This window comes from Aptenodytes patagonicus, chromosome W (assembly GCF_965638725.1).
Source record: "Aptenodytes patagonicus chromosome W, bAptPat1.pri.cur, whole genome shotgun sequence".
Taxonomy (NCBI): Eukaryota; Metazoa; Chordata; class Aves; order Sphenisciformes; family Spheniscidae; genus Aptenodytes; species Aptenodytes patagonicus.
The window spans coordinates 17845853-17868025 of record NC_134981.1 but is presented as its reverse complement, the minus strand read 5'-3'; the positions used below and the strand labels follow the sequence as shown (position 1 = coordinate 17868025).

Sequence of the window (22173 nt, the reverse complement as noted above, 5' to 3'; positions counted from 1 at the left end):
TATGTAATGCTTGAACAGAGTCTGTAAATCTATTAGAAGCAGCTCTGTTAGAGCATGAATATTACATTGTTTAATCCAGTGGGTAACTGACAGCAAGTTTTGTGCCATGTGAGAAGATGTATTTAAACTCAGTATGTTAGTAAGAATTCCACCTGAAAGATTAAATGGTACCTCAAGAAGAAAGTGTCTGGCAGTCTTAAACAATCTAGATTTTTATAAATACTGACTCTTATCTTGCAGAGTGCAGGCTGATGCAGATGGATTATGTTTTTCTGCAAATGACCCAATAGATGATGTGACCAGGTAAATGAGGTTCTTTTGCACTTACGCTGTGTACTAGTGCTCAGAGGAATGCAGAGGATGATAAACTCAGCAGTTCCTGTTGTGTTGTTGGATGAAAATAAAAATGATCTAATACATTTTTAAATGATGGTTTATATTATCTTGTAATGAGCTTATTCAAGCTGTTGAATGGCAGCTTTTGGATAACGGAAGGGAAAACAGAAAAAAGAAATCAGGAAACTTCTTGGAGTTAGTTTTGTTCCATTTTCAATAATACATATTCATCTAGGATGCAGTTATAGAAACACTGGGATCTTAGATTCAGACTGATGTTGAAATGTAGAGATGATACAAGTGAAGGGATGTTAATTAGCAGTACAAGGAAAGGTCTGATGAGGGAGGTTTAAAGATACTCACATAGGTGAAAGGGTTGAGAACTCGGATGAGATACTGGTGGCTCTTTGAGAGTGGATGCTGTTGCTCTGAGTTAGACATCGATTCACATGCAGGGAGACATGGAGAACAGGTATGAAAGTGAGTTTTACCCTTGTTACCATAACTAGCTAGAATTAGTTGAAATTATTTCATGTTTTGGTGCATCTTTTCCCCGAGATTTAGTTATAAATCCTTTTTGACTGTTAAGCATCAAATTTCTGTCTAAAAATAAGAAAAATAAATTACTTTCTTCTAAATAAGGCTTGAAAGGTGATTGTGCTCTATGCCCCAAGGCTGGTTGATGTATTTCATTCTATAAACAGTTTAATGTAAAAAGATATAAATAATCCTTGGGAGCAGGACCTGGAGCCCGTGGTCCCTCGCTTCCAGTGAGTGCCCTCTCACAAGGACACAGAGTCCTGCTCCGAGTCAGTGGTTACTTAAGCTGTGGAGAGAAATGCCATCTACAGAAAGGCTGGAGAAGTCTCCATCCTGACTCATCTGTCTTACAGTAGTCTCTGGGGTGGTCAGAGGTGTTTCCCACACCCCAGCAAGTGCTGCAGTGGCTGGGCTGCCTTAGAAAAGGGAGCACCACTGCTGCTTTCTTTTTCCAACTATGTCTTTAAACAAAAGTGATGACTTCTGCTTTTTCTGAGGAACCCAATTCTGTGGTTCTGCGCACGCTTTATTGGCAGACACAGGCAGGGAATAATTGCTTTGTGAATCTTGAGTGTCTAAGCATCAGGCAGGTGTTGTGGCCCTGTCAAAGATGAGACTGTGCATCTGTGCATACTGATGCTTACAAAATTTATCATCACCTCTCTCTTTTTTTTTTTCTTTTTTTTTTTTTTTTGTTCCCCCACTAATACTTAGCTGCAGCTAAATGGGATTTTGGATCATGTTTGTTTTAGGTTTAAGCATCAAAAGTTCTGGTTTTATAGGTGCTTAAATGTCTCCAGGGATCTCTTCCAGAATCTTATGGATCTCTTCCAGAGTCATTAGCACGGCAATGATGGGGGCCATATAAATTCCTAGATGGCCAGAGCTGTTTTCTTACCTGCCTTTGGGGGGTTGAGGGGCAGCTAGGATACTGATCACCAGCAAACACAGAGGTTCCCGTGTTCTTTGCCTGCCTTACTTACTGACATAAACTGGCAGGTGTTAATTAGAATGAATGATATCTAGAGGTTCTGAACTGACACTGAGAAGAATACCCAGGGACTGTTTTTCATATGCACCATCAGGTTTTTGCTGGTCATTGCTGTCCTCCTTCCTCTGGAAAATTTGCAATCCCTAAATTTGCAGACTGTGGGAGCCCTCCTGCTGTGCGTCTATAAGGTCCTTGCACTTCCTGCAAGAACCAGAAACTCTCAGCAGGGGCTTTTGCCACTTTGCTGCTGTCTGCCTTTCCTTGCTGCTGTCTCTGGAGTCACTCCTAATAGCGGGTTTCACTGCAAGGAAAATAATTCCTAACCCATCGGTATGAATGTTGGTCAGGGTGTAAGGTTTTGAAGGGCATATGTCTCCCCTCCTTTCCATGCACAGTCTGGAGCTGGCATTGGAGTGATGTCAAAGACTTGCTACAAGAGAAGCAGCTTTCCCTTATCCCACAGGCAGAGAACTGTTGAGTTGTCAGCTGTTGAGTCCAAATTATGCTTTTTACCTCAGGGAGCACAAGTTATAAAAGCATATGTCATGGAAACAAGGACAGCACTGTAGCAATTCCCTGCTCCTTCTGCCTCACTTCCTACCGTGCCAAAATTCAGACCCACAGCACAGCCCACAGCAGAGGATGGGCAGCCTGTGTTGCCAGCTTGGTGTTAGGGGAGCACTTGGGAGCAGGACAGCTCCCCCCTCTCTTGGGCCATGTGTTGTCAGGGAGCGGAGTCTCCTTTCTCACCTGTAAACCCAGCAATTTAGGGGCAGCTTCCTGAAAAACCAAAGAGCGCAGCCTTTCAGCCAACCTTAGCCTCCTGAAATTTCCTGAAATCTTAAGTAGCTAAAGGAGGGCTTTCTTTGGGTTGCTTTTATGCTTCAGCATCTTCCTGGCCAGCCAAAAAGTTTCACTGATATAGTAACATTGGCTAGAGAATTACTGTGGGGTTTTTTGATGCTTCTATATGAATGAGCAACATTATACCAGTGTTCTCTGCCAGTATAGCTTACTGCATTTTGATCATCAGTCAAAAGCAATTTTTTTGAATATACATATATTCCTAAAATAGAGGTATATATTTGTGCTTGCTGTGTACCTATAGCTGCACTCGTAATAGCTTTGTAATATTGACTGAACCTAGATAGCTTCATATCAAGGTAGCCTGGTAGTTTGTAGTGCATAATCATTAAATTTATATAAAGCAATGTATTTGTATGATTTCTTTAGATGATAAACACTGTCTGACAAGTATGCTGGAATGCTTCTTATGCTTGCATAATTTTGTCATTATTGCTCAAGTTGCTTAAAGGTATAAAGGTATTGGTGATTGGGTCCTGAAGGAACTGGCGGATGAAGTTGCTAAGCCACTATCCATCGTATTTGAGAAGTCATGGCAGTCAGGTGAAGTTCCCACTGACTGGAAAAGGGGAAACATTGCACCCATTTTTAAAAAGGGAAAAAAGGAAGACCCGGGGAACTACAGGCCAGTCAGTCTCACGTCTGTGCCTGGGAAGATCATGGAACAGATCCTCCTGGAAGCTATGCTAAGGCACATGGAGGACAGGGAGGTGATTTGAGACAGCCAGCATGGCTTCACCAAGGGCAAGTCCTGCCTGACCAACCTAGTGGCCTTCTAGGATGGAGTGACTACATCAGTGGACACGGGAAGGGCTACAGATGTCATCTATCTGGACCTCTGTAAGGCCTTTGACACGGTCCCCCACAACATCCTTCTCTCTAAACTGGAGAGGTATGGATTTGATGGGTGGACTGTCCGGTAAAGGGTGAGGAATTGGTTGGATGGTCGCATCCAGAGGGTAGTGGTCAATGGCTTAATGTCCAGATGAAGGTTGGTGACGAGTGGCATCCTGCAGGGGTCCGTATTGGGACCGGTACTGTTTAATATCTTCATCAATGACATATAGACAGTGGGATCGAGTGCACCCTCAGCAAGTTTGCAGATGACACCAAGCTGAGTGGTGCGGTCGACACGCCTGAGGGACAGGATGCCATCCAGCAGGACCTGGACAAGCTCAAGAAGTGGGCCCGTGTGAACCTCATGAGGTTCAACAAGGCCAAGTGCAAGGTCCCGCACCTGGGTCAGGGCAACCCCTGGTATCAATACAGGCTGGGGGATGAAGGGATTGAGAGCAGCCCTGCCGAGAAGGACTTGGGGGTACTGGTGGAGGAAAAGCTGGACATGAGCCAGCAATGTGCGCTCGCAGCCCAGAAGGCCAGTCATATCCTGGGCTGCATCAAAAGCAGCGTGGCCAGCAGGTCGAGGGAGGTGATTCTGCCCCTCTACTCTGCTCTGGTGAGACCCCACTTGGAGTACTGCATCCAGCTCTGGAGCCCTCAGCATAAGAAAGACACGGACCTGTTGGAGCGGGTCCAGAAGAGGGTCACAAAAATGATCAGGGGGCTGGAACACCTCTCCTATGAAGGAAGGCTGAGAGAGTTGGGGTTGTTCAGCCTAGAGAAGAGAAGGCTTTGGGGAGACCTTATTGCAGCCTATCAGTACTATAAAAAAGATGGCAGCAGACTTTTTAGCAGGGCCTGTTGCGACAGGACAAGGGGGAATGGCTTTAAACTAAAGGGGGGTAGATTTAGACTAGATCTAAGGAAGAAATTTTTTCCGCTGAGGGTGGTGAAGCACTGGAACAGGTTGCCCAGAGAGGTGGTGGATGCCCCCTCCCTGGAAACATTCAAGGTCAGGTTGGACGGGGGTCTGAGCAACCTGATCTAGTTGAAGATGTCCCTGCCCACGGCAGGGGGGTTGGACTAGATGACCTTTAGAGGTCCCTTCCCACCCAAACTATTCTATGATTCTATAAGAAAAAGTACAAGTAACAGAGGTGGTTGAAGATGGTTTACACTGTCAATCTGGCTCGAAAATGGTCCGTGTTTTACTTCTGGGCCTCAGCCATCCATCTAAGCTAGTTTTGCTCCCTGAATAAATTAATTACTTCCCTCCAAGAGGAAATGCAGGCTCAATTGACTGGATTACATGGTTAAACGTTTATTCTGGATGGTGTGGATATGGCCTATGGAAAGCTTGGCTAGCATGGTGAGCAGAGCAAGCCAGCTCTATCCCGGCTGGCTTTATGTCCTCGAATGCCCCCCACGCTGTGCCCTTGGGCATGCCACACATTTCAGCCTAAAGCTTTAAAAACTACTTTCTCTTTATTTCAAACACTTTGAATGGAGAAGCGCACAAAAAGCTGGTTTGGAGCCAGATGGTGATCTGGGCCACTTGCTGCGAAGTGGTCTAGTCCAGAGTTGGACATGTTGGTCCCAATTAGTGTGAAGGCAAGCCCATCTGCAGCGTTTAGGCTGGGGGTGAAGATACCTCCGCATTGTAGTCCACCAGGGTTTTTTGAGCATCTCTGATATTCATGCTTTCTGTAACTTTACAAGCTGCATTTCAAATTACTCGCATGTTTGAGGGTTGCACGGCACATTCCACATATCTTGGAGAGCCCAGAGGAGAGGGAGATTTGGACAAGTGGGAGACGAGGCATGGCTCTGCTCAGTGTGGGGCTGGCCTGGGCAGGCAGCTGCCTTTTGGGGCTGTCTGGTGGTATCTGCCTTAGCCTGGCAGCCCTTCTTCCTTCCAATCAGGACTTAGGTGGTCACCCAGAAGCTCTTGTGCCAAGACAGCTCTGCTGCTCATCATGTGATGTAACCCTATTTGTATGGCTGACCATGGATTTTGCCCTTCTTGAACTGGGTGATCTAATGGTCTCTCTTAAATATAAAATCAATGAGGACAGAGCTTCAAAATATCTTTCTCAAATAATTTGTCTTAATAATACTGCAGGGCAAAAATGCTGCTTAAATCAAATGCACTTCAGAAGAAAATTATAGTGGTCAGTGGCTTCTGCAGACTCTGAAGCCCAAAAGTGAATGTAAGTTTTAAGTATTCCAACTACAACTAATTTTCACAATATTTCGTGTTTTGGATCAAGTTCAGCACTTGCGGCAAAAGAGATGTTTGACCTTGGAGGTTTTACAGCCACTCTGGAGCTAAAACTAAGGAGATAAGCTTTTAATGTTTAATCCTAGGTGGGGGGGGGAGAGAAAAAACAAAACAAAACTGTGATTTATTTATATTGTAGACTTCAGTGTTGTCTTGAGTTATGTGTAACAAGCACCAAAGTACTGTGTGTGAGGTGGACATAAATGTCAAACTCTTTTACTTCTGCTAGGGTTTCTGCTCGTTCTGAGGATAATATCTGTTCCCTGGAGTCTACCTGTTCCTCTTCCATTTCCCCTCCTTCCCCCTGCTCCATACTCTTCCAAAGGTCATGGCTATGAGAAGTCTTTAGTATACAGGTTTCCAGGCACGTAACTCCTAATTCATCTGCTAGAATAGCGTTGTCACAATTCCCAATATAGAACAGCCTTCTTCTCCAAATTAAATGTGATTGGCCTGTTTCTTTTCCAAAATGCTAGGCAGTTTTCAAAAGAAGATATTTTTGACCAAATGTTGCCTCGTGTTTCAAATTACAGGATCAGTCTGGATGTAAATCCAGCAACCTGTCACATGACCCTTATTTTAAATCTTACCTCAAAATTGATAGTTTGTCCCCTGTATATTGTCTTCCTTCAGTATTAAACCAGTTTTTAATATAAGATCTATGCAAGATTTATGCTAATCTAGTCGAACGTTGGTGTAATGTGAACCCAAGGCTTTAATCTGGGAACACTTGTGTTGAGCCCATATTTAGAATTTTTTTAGGAATACATCCAATCTTATTTTTGATTTCGATCAGTTCAGCCCATCCTTGAAGAGCTTTGCCAATACTTAATTAGCTTTACTTTTCACAATATGCACTTTTCAGTGAAGGTCTACTACATGGTATTGACTCTCGTATCTCATATATTGCAGGCTATGTTTAAATCCTTTCTCTGTGTAGGTAATTGAGAACTGTGATCAAGTAACCTCATTAAACTAAATAGTTGTATTGTTTTAGGCTTTGCAACAAGAGACTATCTCCCAGACCCAAACTGCTCTAAGTAACCATTTGATTCTGCGTATAAATCGACTTTGTACTGGATTAAACCATTTCCATTGCTAATGAATGGCTAGTTTTTCTCTTGCACTGTTGGATAGAGTGCTTTTGTAAGGTAGCCACATCCATACAGAATAACTTGTGAGGACTTTTATTTTCAGTGCTTTTTATGTATTTTTCTGCTTGAGCTGTAATAACTCATATTTTGAAAATTGAATGTTTTCCAGTTGCTTCCCCATATTTCAACTAATGAGTGGTGCAGCTGGTGTTAATATGCGAAGAACATATCCTTGAAAACGTTAGATTCTTGTCTATTATCCTTTTGCCCTGCTGTATGCATGCTTCCTAATCAGTAGGTAACTCTGGGTTAGAGATCAGTTTGGGCAGTGATTACTGCAGACAGAAATGGGAACAAGCACTCAGTGTTACAATAGCTGCCTGTAGAATTAGGTCATTAACAGGCTTTGAGCAAAATAGCGTTAATTTTCCTCTCTCCACACTCAAACACAGAAGGTATATTTATAATTCCACATCTTTTCTGAGTGATCCTCTAGTGGAGCATTCTTCCCAATTGATTATATATGAATCTTAACTTCAGGTACATAATGTGACTGCCCACCTCAGCATTTGGCTCTGCTGTACTGAAGAGTAAAGACCAAGCCTGTCACAAGCTCCTGCAGCTGGGCTCCTGCCAACAGTGCAAATGTAAGTTTATGCATACCTTTATTCATAAGATATAATTAGTCATATACTTATGTGTTTGCAAATTCAGGAGCGACGTGTATGTATGTGGTTACTGAGGTTTATTATATTGCATAAATCAGCAGTTAGTTAGTCACAAGCAGCACTCCATGGCTTTGAAATACCTTCTCCTCAGAGGGCACAGGTGATCTCTGATACCATTTAGCTGCTTGTTTCATGGGACTTGAAAAATAAGATGAATAAGATGCTGCAGTCTAAACCCAGAGATTTGAAGAACTGATCACTTTAATAAGAATTTAACAAGTATCGGTAATAATTGTCTCCAGTTGATCTCTTCTTTTGAAGTAATGTGCATCAATTTTTACTATCTTTAATGATCGTTGATTGTTTGGGGTTTTTTTAATTTTCTTATTTGGGGAAAAAAAAAGATATTTGTCACTTACATGCCTAGTACGTATATGTACCTCTGATCTTTTTAATCTCTTCTGCTGTAGCTCACAAAGACTTTCTGTATATATATTACTCTAAAATAAAATATTTATGCCCCTGAGGCATATGCATTGTCATCTAAATACATTTTACAAATATGATCCTTGTAGAGATTCAGTGTATAGCTCTTTAGTATGGAAGACTGCAGAAATGGGAAAAGCAGAGTACTCTCCAAAGATGTTTGAGGTGGTGTTATTTTTAAATGCTATGTGGGTTCTAATGACTTGCTTCGTGGTGAGATTGGCACAAGCTTTTGTAGAAGAGGATTTCACAAAAGGAAGAAAAAGTGAGACGGTGTTTCATACCATGAAATTTACATTAGAGGTTTTGCAGGTCTCTGGATTTAGACAGGTAAGCTTATAAGAACGTGCTTGACCTTGTGAGTCATGCACTGTATATCTTGATGGACCTGATTAGATGCATAAAGAGCAGAAATTTTCCTAAGGAATAAAAGACTGAAATAGAAACTAAAAATAAACTGAAGCAGAGCGTGTAATTCTTATAACTGCACCAAGAGGTTAGTTGTCCAATTAACTCTCTCTTCTCTGCAGTTAGGTTTCCCCTTGCCCCCGCCTTCTCCCCCCCGTGCTACCAGAGAGACCACTGAGAATTGTCGCATGTCTCTCATTCCCACAGTTGGACTTGCTCAGCAGTTTGGAAACAATAGCTGCTTCACTGCTGAGTCGCGAAACAAAAAAGTTAAGCATATCAGCAACAGTGCATGAAAAATGTGATGAACAGCCTTCCACAGGAATAAATTTTTCCATGCCAGTGTGTAGGTATACAGGATTTATTGGAGACAGAAGCTAATAAGTAAGAAATCCTTCTTCTTTTGTAAATCATCTGCCAGCTCAATACTGAGAGAAGTAAACCGTGAGATTTACTAATAACAGCAGGAAGGAAGAACCCTGTTAAACAGAGATAGAAAAGTTGGAATGACTTGTGTGTGTAAAATCCAAGGTTGTTTTTCCCTCTCCACAGCCCTTTTTTATACTCGCCCTTGAGAAGAGAAAGCAAAAAAAAAAGATCTTCAGTAGAAGAATCTTGCTTTCAAGGGAGGATTGAGGGAGAAGAGGCAGATCCAAGTTACAGATGATGTAGTGACGGTCATGTGAAAAGGATGTGAAGATGCGAGATGAAGTGCAGATGTGGCTTTGAAAATTTCTGTTTTTTCTTATTCTAAGTGTGAATCAGGTCAGGAGAGACTTGTGGAACTGACTGTATGTCCTATTAGTAGTAGTCTCAATTTTCTATGAGCTGCTTTCAGTTTTAAATGAGGTGTGGCATCATTAGCCTTACAGACACTGCTGTCTGCACTTGCTGGTGGGTTATTTACAGGGACTCAATTCACTGCTTTTGCTAAGTTCTAAAAGGAATGACAGAAAAGCATTGCTTTATTTTACAGCAATAAAAATGATACATATGGGTCCTAGCCATCTTACATATTATTTTAAAATATTCAGTTCTTCATTGCTTTGTTCCTTTTGCTGAGCATTATTTTAATGGTGCAGAGTTTGCTCAACTGTTTGATCCCCCTGCAAGGTACTTCATAGCAGTATTTTCTGTTCTGAGACCCTCAATGAAAAGCTTAAGAGCTGCTAGTTTATTTACATCATGCAAAATCAAGACACCTTCTAAGTTAGATAAATCCAATCAACAGACAAGATGTAAACTTCTCATTTGGAGTATTCTAAACAGTTTAGGAATTTTTTAGCATCTTTTTCACTCTTGTGGACTGAGAGATCTCAGTCTATGTTTGAATCGGATTTGAAGTCACCTAGCAGAAATGGAAAACAAAATTTGAATTTTTTATATGTTTTGTTTTAAAACAGTATTCTGCCTAAACTGAATATTCAGCCTAAAATATTTTAAATTGAAAACTGGGTGTTAATTTAATTGTAAAACAACTGTATCTTGTTTCTTTGGCACTGCAATCAGTGATTTCAGTTAGGGCAATACAGTTAAGAAGTGCTACATATTTGTAGAGCTGATAATGACATGGAGGAGTACACTAAAACTAGATTGCTGATCTCTATTCTGGGGGTGTCAAAGTCTATTAGAGGGGTAGAAAGGATAACATGAATAGAATAGAACAATTTTGTTCAGCTGGAAGGGACCTACAACGATCATCTAGTCCAACTGCCTGACAAATTCAGGGCTGACCAAAAGTTAAAGCATGGTATTAAGGCCATTGTCCAAATGCCTCTTAAACACTGACAGGCATGGGGCATCGACCACCTCTCTAGGAAGCCTGTTCCAATGTTTGACCACCCTCTCAGTAAAGAAATGCTTCCTAATGTCCAGTCTGAACCTCCCCTCATGCAGCTTTGAGCCATTCCCACGCGTCCTGTCACAGGATACCAGGGAGAAGAGCTCAGCACCTCCCTCTCCACTTCCCCTCCTCAGGAAGCTGCAGAGAGCAATGAGGTTGCCCCTCAGCCTCCTTTTCTCCAAACTAGACAAACCAGAGTCCTTAGCTGCTCCTCATAGGACATGCCTTCCAGCCCTTTCACCAGCTTTGTTGCCCTCCTCTGGATGCATTCAAAGACCTTAACATCCTTCTTAAATTGTGGGGCCCAACACTGCACACAGTACTCAAGGTGAAGCCGCACCAATGCTGAATACAGCGGGATAATCACCTCTTTTGACCGGCTGGTTGTTCTGTGTTTGATGCACCCCAGGATGCGGTTTGCCCTCTTGGCTGCCAGGGCACACTGCTGACTCCTATTGAGCCTGCTGTCAACCAGCACCCCCAGATCCCTTTCTGCAGGGCTGCTCCCCAGCCACTCCTCTCCCAATTTATACTTGTGCCCGGCATTACTCCGTCCCAGGTGCAGAATCCGGCATTTGGACTTGTTAAATTTCATCCCATTAATCATGGCCCAATGCTCCAATCTATCCAGATCCCTCTGCAAGGCCTCTTGCCCCTCAAGAGAGTCACCAGCACCTCCCAGTTCGGTATCATCAGCAAACTTCCTAATGGTGCATTCAACTCCTGCATCCAGATCATTGATAAAAATATTGAACAGAACTGGCCCTAGAATTGAGCCCTGAGGAACACGGCTGGTGACTGGTCGCCAGCCAGATGTAGCCCCATTCTCTACAGCCCTTTGAGCCCTGCCATCCAGCCAGTTCTTTACCCAGCGCACCGTGTACCTGCTCATCTCACAGTTGGACAACTTGTCCAGAAGGATGCTGTGAGGGACAGTATCAAAAGCCTTACTAAAATCCAGAAAAACCTACATCCACCACCTTCCCTTCATCCACTAGGCAGGTGACCTTATCATAGAAGGATATAAAATTAGTTAAACAGGACTTTCCCTTTGTGAACCCATGTTGACTGTGCCTGATGACTGCATTGTTCTTTAAATGCTTTTCAATAGCACCCAGTATGATCTTCTCCATAAGTTTTCCAGGTACCGAGGTTAGACTAACAGGTCTGTAGTTTCCTGGGTCTTCCCTCATGCCCTTCTTGTAAATTGGAATAACGTTGGCTAGCTTCCAGTCAGCAGGGACCTCCCCAGACTCCCAAGACCTTTGGTAGATGATCGAGAGGGGTCCTGCCATGACATCTGCTAGCTCCTTCAGTACTCTGGGATGAATCCCATCAGGCCCCATGAACTTGTGAACATTCAACGGATACAGCTGGTCCCTTACAATTTCGGTGTCCACAAATGGAAAGTCACTGCTCCCTCAGTTGTAGTCCTCCGACTCAGAGGACTGGGCAGCCCAAGGTCTATCAGTATTATTAAAGACTGAGGCAAAAAAAAAAAAGCATTGAATGCCTCTGCTTTTTCTTCATCCCTATTGGTCAGGTGACCATCTTCAACAAGTATTGGTCCAATGTTTTCTTTAGACCTTCTCTTGCTATTAACATACTTAAAAAAGCCCTTCTTGTTGTCTGACAGAACACTGGCCAGTTTCAACTCTAGTTCAGCTTTGGCCTTTCATGTCTTCTCCCTGCATATGTGAACCACGACTCTGTAATCTTCCTGCGAAGCCTGACCTTGCTTCTAGAGATCGTACCATTTCTTTTTCCTCCTGAGTTCCACGAGGAGTTCCCTGTTCAGCCAAGCTTGTCTTCTGCCCCGCTTGCTTGACTTTCGACACAATGGGATTGCCTGCTCCTGTGCTTTTAAAATGTGGTTCTTAAAAACTGACCAGCACTTGTGGACTCCTAAGGCCTCAAAAGCAGATTCCCAGGGTACTCTGCGAAGTAGCTCCCTGAGTAGCTTAAAGTTTGCTCTCTTGAAATCAGTTTGAATCAGTTTATTTTGAGGCACTGGGTTACTAGCTGTGCTGCTATGAGAACTGATCCACAAGTGGACCATAAGTGCCTTGCAGGGACCTGGAGACCTTTGTGAGAGGAGCAGAGTGGACAAGGGGGAGTAGTATTAGCTTCAGACAGCTGGATTTGGTGTGCCTGCATGTCTTTTGGGTCTATGGCTCCAGTGAAGACTGTGATCAGTAAGAGAATGAGCGGGTACCAGTACCATGAAGGAGTGAGCAGGTGTGCGTGTGGGGGAGGGAGTGTCTCAGTTTCCAGTAGCTGTGTCCGTGTACATGCATGCACAAGTGCAAGAGTTAACATTTATTCTTTATAGCCTGGCAATGGTCTCTCTTGGGTCTACAAAAGTTAATTAGGAAAGAGACCAGCTCTGATGCATATCAACTGTAGAAGTCAATATTTGTATTTCTGAGTACTTAAGGTTAATTCCTACACTTTGCTACCTTAAAAGGAGGATATGCATGTATATGCATAAATGAAAAGCTGGAAGGGAATAAGTACAACTAAAACAGTATGTGAAAGAACAAGAACTCACAAATAAATGCCAACTGCTATGTAATTACACATGGACAGACTTGTTCTGATAATGTCATACTGTATTGTAGACCTTCCTTCTCTGGAGAGGTTGGAAGGGGAATGGCAGCACTTGAGCACCTGCTTGGGAGTGGAGCAGAGAGGAAAGCATTTGCTCACCCCAGTGGAAGGGTAGCCTACACATGATAACATGCTGCAGTATGTCTTCATGTGACACATCTGGTACTTATTAAGAGTGGAAATACAGCAAGTCATGAGAGTTTTTAAAGTCACAAGAAAGATTAATACAATGTGAATTTATCAGAAAATATAGATCTATAGTTTCAGGAATCACTCATTCCCTTGATTATTAAAAAAGCAATTTATTTCTTGTAAGTGACTCTCATTTCTTATATTCACTCTAAAAGGATATTGCATAGCTGTTGCTTGTTATTCTCAATATATTATTTAATGTGAAAGCCACATTTCAGCATTTGATCTATTTATATGCTGTTTGTATACATGAAGACAGACTTTCTTTGGATTCGGTTCATTGTACCTTAAAAATAATTCGAATACCACAGGTTTCATTGTAAACAGTGAAGGATTCCAACCCTCAGGTCATTGCCAGTTGTTTAAAAAAAACCAAACACTTGGAATTGCTTCAGTAATTATCAGTGTTCTCTTATAAAACTAAATAGGCTTTTCCTGTGATGGAAAGAAGATTAAAGGTTATATAGTTCAAAATAAGTTTTTGGACATTGCCAGATTATGAAAATGAACTCTTTCATTAATAAGGTCAACTTTTTAAAAGTTTATTAGTTCATAAGGACATGTGAGCTGAAAAGAACTCGCAGGGACAGAATTATGTAGATAACATGACTTGTCTGAGGAACGGCAATTTTTTTCTGCAGCCCTCTTTGTAAAGTCTGAGTGACATGGTCTGGCCCTTGAACCTCACATTGAGTAAAGCACAATTGCCAGTGTGGGCAAATGACGTTTTCCTCTGAAGATATGCTGTCTTGAGAACTACACAGAGACTAACAGTGCCCCAAAAAATGAAATGTGCTTTGGAATATTGGGTTTGTGTTTTATTTCAGTTATGTATCAATAAAATGCAGCAAACACTGGAGAAGTGGGAAACCTTCTCTGTGTAATTTCATTTAATTCTAGGTTTATGCACTGCAAAAAATGTGGGTATATTTGTTTCTGTGTTTTGTACCTGTATTAAGAATTGAAAAGGCATAGTGGATAGCCATAGCATTCATGATAAGCTGTTTTTTATATATGCAAAGTAATCTGACTTGTGTGCCTTTGCTCAGCATACTTGTTCCATGCTGTGTTGTGAAGTGCAAGAATTCAAGGAAGCATGTCGACCATGAGGTCACCAAATTCAAGCATATCAGGAAATGTGTGTAGCTGTATCATATTTACACAAATGCATAAGTTGAATACTTCACCTTATTGCAATATTAATTTGCCAGTTGTAGTAAGTATCAAGAAAACTTTTGAATGGGTTAAAATACTAGTGTGTAAATGACTCTGAGCAGTTTCCTTCTGCGCAGCACAATAGCCTGGAAGATCAAAATTTCTCTTTTGGCCAGTAGTGTCCCTTAACCTTCACCCCTTTGCTTTGTTCTTTGTTCAGATGATTAGGTGTTTTCCATCTGCACCTCTATGGGAGAAGAATATGTGCTTGTTAATTTGAGCTGACTTCCTAAGGAAGTCGGGCTTATCTGATAATGCTTATCTGTCCTCTTACCCCTGCAATAACCTTTGAACATGCTACCCAGGTTCAGTTCACTCAGAACGAGGAGGTGAGGTCTCAGCATACTACGTCCTTACAAGCTTGATGAAACTCCACAGCTGAATGGAGAGACCCTACTGAGGAAATGGCTGCAGAGTGAAGTCAACCTTTACTCGACTGCAATCCAGGCCCCTCTAGCGTGCCTTCTCTGATGTCTAATAAGGCTTAGGGGGTAAGCTTCAATCTGTAATAACATTTGGCTAATATGTAACAACAATAAATCATGAACAGGATTGCAGATATCCAAAACCATATTTAATCTATTTTTGGTAGTATTAGGATTCACTGTGTTTCTCAGAAGAGTTTGTTTTCTATTGTTACCATCTGGAGAGCAGTGCTGTGTTCCTAGTAGTGATGGATGTGCTTGTATTTAACCATGTGCTTGGTGGCTAATTGATATGGGCAAGGACTTCCAAACTCAGGAGTTAGACAGCCAATTTTCCTTTGAAAGTGTCTTTGTTCTTCTGAAAATCTCACGCTGGGAACGTCAAATGCAACGGCTGGTTTGGGGACCACTCTCACATGTTGCATGCTGGCAAATGACTCCAGTAGGAGTAACAGTTTCCAAATTAGCCTACGGATTAATTGAAAACAGGAATAGTTCAGTGAGAACAAAAGGCAAAGTGTGTAAAATGTATATTTAGCTTGAAAAAAACCCAAAAAATGTCATCTAATAAGTTCAGTTTTCCTTGTGGTAAAAATAAATCATTGATTCCTACAGTGTCTCTTTGCTTTGTTCTGCCTTTTCAGTCCACTGCTCTGCCTGACTGCTCTGCCTCTTCAGTATCACTGCGCTTCTTTTTTCTCTCCAGCCTGGCTGTCCCAGCAGGAAAATTCTTCCCAAGTCTCTCTATAAGCCACCTGGTTTGTTCTTGTTTGGTGTGGGGGGTTTTTTTTGTTGACATGAGTAACCTGAAGGAGTCTTACATTGTACTTCCCAAATCCTTCTCAAGATTGTATCCATTGCTATGATTAAACTATGTGACATCTGCTTCTTCTGTATATTTTCATTTTGTTCTAAAGGCAGATCTTAAGGGCCTCGGTTTCTGTATGTGTGTATGTGCGCTGTGTTGTGCTGTCCAATGGATACTAAATGCTTTTGTAAAATCACCCTTGAATTGTGATGCTTGTTCATGGATTTCTTAAGCAAATGACTTCAAACCTTTCTGATCCCTGTGCTGTATGTAGTCATCATGCACCCCCACCCCTAAGTCAGGAAATCCCTTGCAAAGAGTTTTCTCCCATCTCCTTGCCAGGTGAGGGTGCTTCTCATGCTAATCGCTACCTGGAAGTACCCACCAGCTCTCCCAGTCTGCAGCTTGCTTATTTGTATTTCCATAGTGTTTAACAGTCCTGGGATCGGAAGAAAGGAAGAACTGGAAATACTGGACAGCAGGTGCAGCTGCACGTTGGCCTTAGACTCTGAGCCAGGTGAAATGTTTACTGCTCCAGCTGGGGTGTGCCTCTACTCTTGTTGGTAACATTTCTTGCCAAAATGCTTGCCTTTGTAGATGGTGCTTGTGACCAGGAGCTTTCAAAATGAGTTTGTGAAAGTGTCAGTCCTTGTGTTGAGCTTGTGTGTTGCATCCTGACATTTCACTTCACCTTGCAGAGCAGAAGCAGCCTGGGGTGGCCGCAAGGTAACTGCGGTGGCTTCTCAGCACCTCAGAGGTGATGCTGCTGTTTGGCAGCTAGAGGAAGCAGTGAAGAGGGAATTTTGCTCCTCATGCTTGGCAGGAAAAAACCCAACAAAACAAAGTTTGTCTCAAAGGACTGAAAATGTGGCCTTGTGCACTCCTGCACATTTACTGTATAATATCTTAACACCCTGTCTTTGTTTCCTTTTCCTCCGCTGCAGATTAGGAGGTTGCATTGGTGCAGATAGGCAACTTGTATTATTTTATCAGCTTTCAGAAAGAGAAATAGTAGATTCTTAAATTAATTCCTCAGAACTGGGGAAAGCCAGATTCCCAAATGGGATTCAACCTTCATTTATAAACAAGTTTTAGTGATTCATGTCCTGCAAATCAACGTGGAATACTACCATGTTATAAAACAGAGGGAAAGCCTGCATTTAGATTACTAAAGAGAGATTTTTGTCTCAACTTTGGGAATTTTTTTAAGGAGGTGGAAGAATGTAGTCTATTGAAAAACAGCCAAGTCCCCTCAAATAAATCTTATTAATTCTACTTCCTTTTTTTTTATTACTCAGCTAGCTTTAAAGTCAAAGACCGAAGGCTGTGGGATCAGCAAAGCTGTTCTAAAGAAAGCCAGTTCATCTTCTGTTTCTGTGTTCATTGTCTTTACTGTCAGCTGTATTGGCAATTTGCTTGGTTTCCCAGAAATGTGTACTTCTGGCATGGACTTTCAGATAGGGGAATTTTTTGGAACCTTTTTGTTGTCAATAATAGGACGTGTAATTTGATATATGCATTTTTATCTGGATATAGGAGTGTTTTCTTTCACTTTGAAGGTTAAATTAGTATCTTTGGGCAGAGCGTTCTCCACCTGCAAAGCAGAATAATTTTTCTTCTAGCAATAAGGTTTTGATCTTGGCACATACTTAGCACCTGCATTTCTGCCTGGCTGTATTTGGGATGATGGCTGTTCAGTATTGCTGAAAATACAGTCTGCCATCAGTCTCTAAAATTTTTTGGTATTGTGCTATATAATCATTTTCCTTGAGAACTTTTAATGTTCCATTTGGTGGTAAATTATTATGATGATACCTTTAACTGTGGAGGAAAAACAAATTTTAACTTGAGAAAATTTATTGACAAACAGATTTCTTCTATTATGTTTAATATATATGTTTTTAATGGTTTCATGGTTTCATCTAGTATCCTCCACGTACAGTTTCCCTAAATCTTTTGTCTAAGCTGACTTTTTAACCTTTTCTTTTTAGGTATCTGCTTGTGGAACACAAAAATAGGCATGAAAAGTGTGGCCACTGATCCTCAATTCATGGATTTTTTTTTTTTTTCAAACCAAATATGGAGGGTTGTGACTGGCAGATCAGACTGCTGGCAGAAAGCAGGCCAGAAAGTTTTTTTTTATTTTATTTTTTTTAATCTGGTTTGTTTGTTTGTTTGTTTTCAAAGTGGTTTCTAAGCACTTGACAATGAAATACATTTGGAGACCAGAAAACTCAAAAGTAGAACAGAGCTTTGGAGAACTTCTATGCTTAGAGAACTGAGCTGTTACAATTGACTAAGAAAATACTTTTTTTTTTTTTTTTCTTTAAAGAGAATCGAGCATTTGGTCAGCTATGCTTTAAAAAAGATACGCAGAACCAGTTAAGCCAAGAAATACATAATACGGAACACAGTCAGTAGGAGAGATACCGGTTATCTTCTGTTTTTCCCTTTGAGAGGTTAAGTCTAAAGAGGCTGGGAACGTCTTAGCATGTCAGTGTCAAACAGCTGGTGCTGTGCTTGTTTTCTCAGCTTGTCACAGAACCTTTACCTTCTTTACAGCTGACAAGGTTTTGAAGGAAAGTTGTCCACAGATATTTTCCCAGGCGAATGTTATTGACTTGGGAGTACTTTTCCTCTCTTATCTGTCTGATCCACCAGGCACTATATGTCTCAAAACATCTTTAAAAGTCATTTAAAAGTCCACAGTTTGTATTGAGCTGTTTTAAATAAGGGCCACCATCCATTGGCTTAGTAATTAAGAATCTGAATCTAATTGTTCCTTTGTTAGCTTATCTGCATAAAAAGCAACTTAAAATTACTTCTTTCTGACCACAGGCACAAGAGTCAGTCCCTTTGCACAACATAAAGCCCTAAGCAGAAGTCAGGACATCTCCATGTACTGTAGCTTCCAACAGTTATTGTGGAATCCTGTTTTTAGCATCTGCTCTTAAATATGGACAATTATATACTGAAGCCTGCCATGCCTTTGCTGTTGGTATGGCATGAATTTGCATGTGAATACTTTTTTGCATACATACATGATGTCATTCCTTAGCATTTATTTATTTAGATTTATGGGAGGCTTTTTCCTTATTTTAAAATTTCAAAAGTGAAAGACCTTTTCAGGCAAGGTCTTTAAGATGAATTTGCTGTGCAAATATACTCATGCTAAGTCAGGAGGTTTGCAGTCCATTTGAGGATGAGATTGGAGTCTGAAGTACTAGATAAACAGCTATGTGGCAGCTTTATACAGTAGTATCCGGGGCTGGATCACAAGCTGAAATTGAGTCAACAAGGACTGAATGTTGAGAGAAAAGCAAATATGGCATGGGCTGTGTAAACACATACTATGCATAGGTTTGCCTTAGAAAAGTTCCTTCATTGTGCTTGATAATGCTCAGGCCTCAGGGGGCAGAAATATTTCAAAGTTGACAATACAGCAGATTTGGTCCACAGAAAAATGTTCCAGGAATGATCAGAAATCTAGAAGCTGGGACTGGGAAATGGTGAAAAAAATTGGAGGTTTTTAAGGGAGGAGCTAGTAGAGACCTGGTATCAGTTCTATGTAAAAGGTTGCTGCAAGGCAAATGATAAACTGTGCTTTGTCTGCTGGAGATAGGACAAAGTAATGTGCTTAAAAGGGAGCAAGAGATAGTTGTGTAGCACATTGGGAGCGCTAATGATAATGCCAGTGAAGTGACATGAATAGATTGCCCAGGGACATGAGATTGTAATGGGATGTCCTATTGCTGATGGTTTTTAAGATGGACTTCTGTTAAAAATGGTTTAGTTACAGTTGTTTTTTCTGGTGGAGAGACTGGGCTGACCCCCTTCATCTCATTTTTTAAAAATAAAGACTTACAATGTAAAAACATTTATACTTAGCAGCAACTGCTCCTGTTGCATTCCAGCCAGCCCTGGTCAAGGTTTTGCCTTCCTCTGACAACGTTGAGCTCTGTTGTCCTAAATAAATGTCTCTAACTCCTGTATTGTCCTATGCCATTTTAAGAGTACATCTGCCTAGAGGATAACATGCTTCTCATATCTCTCCGGAGTAAGGAAAAACCTCCATGTCTCGTTTGAATTAGTCTTGAACTGATGGAAGGCAGCTTTCATCCAAAGAAAGTGAACTTCCTATTTTAAAATTACTTCAATTATTTTGTAACTTTATAATTAAAACAAGCCTATAAATGGAGATCTTTTCTCCTGACTAATGGCATTTAATTATGGGACATGAGGCTTTGAATTGCCAACTTTTCAGCAAGCTGTAAAATGTGTATGAGAAGATGAGAGCCAGGGAGTCTATGCTTCTTACGAAAGATTGTGATTTACAAGACACTCATCATGCTCTGCGTGAAAGTACATAGGTTCCCTTCGGTGCCTGACTCTGAAACAGAAACTAAAACTGTGCTTCAGTTAGGAGAATTTGGTATGACTTGAATTTCTTGTAATTCACTGCTATAATGTTACTCTTAAAACTTCTGCAGTAGGGGGACTACTCAGTAAACTATGTATTGAAAGAGTGTGCAGAAAATCAGAAGATTTTCTTGAACCACACACACGTGTAGTTGCTGAATCTGCCTCAGAAACCTGGCATGACCAAACAGGTTTTGCACAATCCTGTACAGATAATGTGTTTAGAAATTGAGAGGTTTGGGATTTAATTAACTTCACAATGCAGTTTTCTCTCCTTCAGGTGGCATCAGTGCTTTCCCTTTTTTCTATTCTTTCCTTGGCTTTTGCTAGCTAACAGGGGACTGTCAACTAATTTTGATGTAAAACTTGAGTTTTGATTATGGGCTTTTCTGCAAACCAGAAATGGCCTTTGAAGAAATACCTGAAGTACTCACAAACAAACAGTTATAATTTACATGTATATATCAAATGGAAATTGGTCATTTTGTTCATGTAAACCCCAGGTCTGCCTGAGTGGTCTTCACGTTTTTGATGAAGTGAGAGGTTTGTGAGCAAAGTTTAAACTTGGAGCTGACATCTCAGTTTTTCATTAGTAACGTGGACAAACATGATATGAAGCCCCTGAGAGACACCAAAATGCAGTGGGGGACTTCTGGCACTGAGATTATTATAAGTGCTGTCAGGTTCTTGATTCATCTTTACCTGAACATGGATTTGTCAACCCTCACTTTTGATTTGGCCTTTAACAAGTTACACGGCATGGATATTACAGTTTAGGAATATATAAAAAGAAGAACTGAATGTGTCTGGGGGTAGTATAGCTTAAATTAGTATGTGTTTAGCGAGGTATTCAGGTGGCTTGAGAACATGGTGAAAATAAAATAATTGTTAAGTTTTAAGGGTGTTTCTTCTCTCCAGATGTAACGCTGACCTTTACCATAACATCTCTCTCAGCTCCTGTGCTGCCTGGGCCTTTCCCTCAGTCTGGTTATGGCAGATCAAGAGAAAGGAGAGAAGTGGCCCCTTGTGAACAGCTCTGGATTATTTGACATAGTGCCGATACGTTTCTCCTTGCACAGTGCAGACAGATTGGTGAGGGACAGAAGAGCATTTGTGGCATTTCCAGCTGTCCCCTGAGGGAGACTTCCTAAAAAAAAAAAAAAGTAAGTAATTAAAAATATATGGTTGTATTGCAAGGGTGAGGGAGCAGCCTCCTGCAGCTTCCTGGTGGTGCAGAGGACTTCAGTGAAGGGAGGCTTCTTTTAAAATTACAGAGGCTTTTAGACAAAGTCTGTTATTCTGACAACAATGTACATCTAGCTTTGGAAGAGACTTCTAAGACAAGGTCAGGAGCCTTTCTACTTGAGACTTTTAAAAGAGGTAGCCTGGACAAAATGTGAGTTTTAGAAAACTGCTCTGTAGGAGAGGCCGGCTCAGCTATGTTCTTAACGTGAAAATGGCCCAGCTCCTGTTGTTTGTCACTGAGAGAAGGCCCCTTGCTACATGGAAGTTATGGTCTCTGGGAGGGTGCTCAAGTCTTCAGAGCTTTCAGGTGGCAGGGAAACAATGTATCAGGGATTGGCTGGGCTTTAGGATAAGCTTTCCTGCAGTTTTCTTTCTGAGAACAAAAACTGATGGTGGCTGATGTGTGGGTGGAACTGAATGTGTTCCCCAGATCTCACTGAACAGTTGAACTTCTCTTTGGAAAACATGCAACCCATTAATCTTCAAAGAACACATTAAACATAATATTCTAGATAATTTTTACCTTAAGGTAAATATTTACAGAAACAAGTATCTTTGGGTAGAGAAATGGCTCTCATTTTTTTTCTTTTTTTCCTCCAGAAATTATTATTTAACACTGGATTGAACCAGTGATCCTGGGCGATCAGATCTGGTTCTGCAGTGTCTCAGGCATCCCATAGCTTTGAGTAGCAACAATATGAAGAGTGAGCAGATGGGAGAGGAAAACAGATGGGCTCTCCTGTCCCCTTAAACCCATATCCAAAGCAGGGGACGTTTCCATTCATGGTATACAGGACCATTTGTGAATGTGATATTTCATCTAAATTGAAAAGACCTCTTCTAGGGGAATACCCTGCTGTGTCTATTCTGTTCTGGCCTCAGATAGTCCTGAAGGAGGCCTGTGGACA

General features: G+C 41.3%; 1 long non-coding RNA gene across 1 annotated transcript; it reads left to right on the top strand.

The window, feature by feature from the left end:
- The first annotated feature begins 264 nt into the window (after positions 1–264).
- Positions 265–21177, top strand: LOC143171902 (uncharacterized). Its single transcript, XR_012997236.1, has 4 exons — positions 265–303; positions 7487–7593; positions 14674–14859; positions 20975–21177. It is a non-coding gene; the product is annotated as an uncharacterized LOC143171902 (long non-coding RNA).
- The last annotated feature ends 996 nt before the right edge of the window (positions 21178–22173 follow it).